Source organism: Gossypium hirsutum, chromosome D08 (assembly GCF_007990345.1).
Source record: "Gossypium hirsutum isolate 1008001.06 chromosome D08, Gossypium_hirsutum_v2.1, whole genome shotgun sequence".
Classification (NCBI taxonomy): Eukaryota; Viridiplantae; Streptophyta; class Magnoliopsida; order Malvales; family Malvaceae; genus Gossypium; species Gossypium hirsutum.
Window position 1 is genome coordinate 41,404,483 of NC_053444.1, and position 3,001 is coordinate 41,407,483.

A 3,001-nucleotide genomic window follows, 5' to 3' on the forward strand; every position below is an offset into this window, starting at 1 on the left:
TTTTAGGATATAAATAATATAAATTTTAGGATTTATAATATAATTCTTTTTGCCGTAACCATCCTAAACACTTATATGCATTCATGTTTATAACGTGTATAAAATAACTTTTTAAAATAGAATTTGAGTGTAATTACCTAAGTAATTACTCGAATTCTTACACTTCTCTAAGAATTAAAAAGTGTAATTAAGGTGCTCCAATTACATTAACCTACTAATTACAACGATTATCCAAACATGTGAGAGCATTATGTAATTAATTAAGAATAAAAGTCTCCAGTAAAAAACAACAATTCTAAAATTAGATCAATTCACTAGGCAAATCTCATGTTATGATTAAACTTCATTTACAGTTCCGTTTTATACCTTACAGGCGGTTTCTGTGCCTTCTAAAACTTTAATTTACAAAAATATTTAAAAGAATCCAAGTTATTTTCCTTTTACAGGTTCAGATTGCAAATTGATTAATAACAGCATAAATTTTTTTCTTTATTTATTTAATTCTAGCATACCTAGCATCCAACTCAAATCCTTTCATTATTAATTTCTTAATTAACAAACTACTCAATCTGTCAAAATACCACATCTCACTCACTCATGCACTCACATGTGGGATTGTGGGTTAATTTTTGGCTCTTATATGGATGAGCTTGTATAATATTATAATTAAATTAGTGCATCTTTAATCAAAATGATAATTAAGTAACTAAAAAAAATACCACTTTTCAATCATGAAATTAATTACACAATATACATATATTAAATACAAAGAGATATGGTTTACATGTACTCTTCATCGTCTCTGCATAGAATGAAGCTGAGCTTATATAATAAAAGCAAGAGTGTAGATGATTTCTTAATGGCACCTTGGCTGCTTGTAATCTGTCATAGTTTTTATTTTTTGATAAAAAAGAAAATCAATAAATAAATAAATGGTGGGGGTACTCTAAAGATTATTAATACAGAAAAGGAAAAAGATAGTCAGGAAAACTCAGCTTTTTGGAGCACTTCATCAAGCGCCCACCACCCCCCATGGGAGGGACCTTGATTGAGTATGACCTCATATTCCTTCTCCACAAATGCAATTTCTTTGTTACTAGAAAATTCATGGCTTTTTTTATATGATTATTTCACAATAGTTTCCCCTTGTAAGCACCAATTAGTGCCACTTGTGCTTCTTATTTCCTGATCGTGGGGGAATTAAGGATATCGGTGAGCACGGGGTTGTTAAAGATTCATATATATATATTAGTCCGTATATAGCATTGGGATTTAGGATCATATTGTGGCTGGTTTGAGTTTAATAATTTATATGTATTCGCTTTAAAGAGTGTGCCATTATATAGTACCTGATGCATGGGATCATTGGCATGCTGTGACTTGTTTAAGCAAAAAAAAGATGTACATCGGATCAGAGATCTCCTTTTTATCTGCTAGATGATTGTGAGCTTTTCTGTTGGTGCCAAAAGAAAAAAAGTTGGGAAAGTTGGGGCAAAAGATGATCAGAGGAAATAATCATAGTGAGAAATGGGCAAGAACTTTGCGCATTTCAAACTGTAGACCTTCCTTATCAAGTTTAAAAAGCAGGCATGGTATGCATAGGCGTGGCCTAAATATATAGTCCTCACTGCCAATAATTTGTCACATATGGTCCATTGTTTGCTGTTAATTTGATGGCATTGGAGAAAAAGAAAAACCACATATGTGATTAGTGAATAATTAAGTGATTTACAGGCCAACATACCGAGTTTGAGGCAATGAAATATGTCCAAAACAAGCACACGGTTATGGGGTGGGTGGGGGGGGGGGGGGGGGAGGGATTTGACACCCAACAATAGATTCCGCCAGGCAAAACACTGGATGCAGTACATGGAACTCTGAATCTTTGCTATTCTCTGCAAATTTCCAGACTTCCATTGCATCAGCCTGCCCCACTCTTGTCAATAATTTAATTTACATCTGCAAATTTTTATCTGTCTCTCTCCCTTCTTCTATTTTGTTGTTTGGCCCTTTTTGGTCAGTAAGGCAAGGCTCAAGAAAGTGTCATCATATTCTACTTCTCTACTAGCGTTCCCCCTGCCTCTTTTATCAGCTTCTTTATTGTTAATATTTCTTTAAAGTCATTGCCTATAATATCCGAATTTTAAGAAATTATTTTCATAACCCAATTTTGTTGAATCAAACCAAATAATAAGGGTTTAATTACTCATTAGTATTTTAGCTCTAAAAGTATTACAGAGAACTATGTAATAGCAGTTTGATTATAATATGCGTTTTTTATTTAAAAGTGGATAAATTAATTTTTAAATGTTAAATTAAAGAGTAAATTGATTTTTCTATTAAAAATTTTATCTAATTTTACTATTAAAAATTAGTCTTTGTATATTAGTGTAAGGTACATGTGGCATGTCATGTGTCACTTTCTAATTATTCCATTAGTCACACCAGTTTTTAATAATACAAATAAATAAAAATTTTAACAGAAAAGATGAAATTGCATTTTGCTTTAACATATAAGGATTAAATTGCTTAAATTTTAAATAAATAATGCAAAATACAATATGATTAGTAGTATAAGAATCTCCATAATACTTTTATTACATTTTAACAAATATAAAGATTCTTATTTTAATAGTTGATCTATAAGTACCATTTTCAACCCTAATAAAAACCGGTGTTATGTCTTAATCTTAAACTAGGATAGCTTGTATATAAAAAGCCCGAATAGTATTAAATATCCGACTTTTTTTTACCATCACTTATCATCTCTAAGCTAAGAGAGCAGAAAAGTGAACGTCTATGAAGGTTGAACATACTATGCATAGAATTTTGTCAATAAAAAAAAGTTGAAATTCCGTATAAGATTATTAAAATTCAATATTTATAACATGAAAAAAAAAGACTTCCCTAGATCAAAAAGTTGATTTCATTTGGACTGGTCTCATACAAATAAAAATGGATAGAGTGATGAATAGGATCAAACCTTGGATTTTGTATAAGA

At 30.7% G+C, this 3,001-nt stretch overlaps 1 long non-coding RNA gene across 1 annotated transcript; it reads right to left on the reverse strand.

Annotated features, from left to right (window-relative positions):
- Positions 1–709: 709 nt before the first annotated feature.
- LOC121219805 (uncharacterized) lies at positions 710–1,572 on the reverse strand. The gene is made up of 2 exons (XR_005916706.1): positions 1,350–1,572; positions 710–1,185 (listed from the first exon to the last, which is right to left on the reverse strand). It is a non-coding gene; the product is annotated as an uncharacterized lncRNA (long non-coding RNA).
- Positions 1,573–3,001: the final 1,429 nt, after the last annotated feature.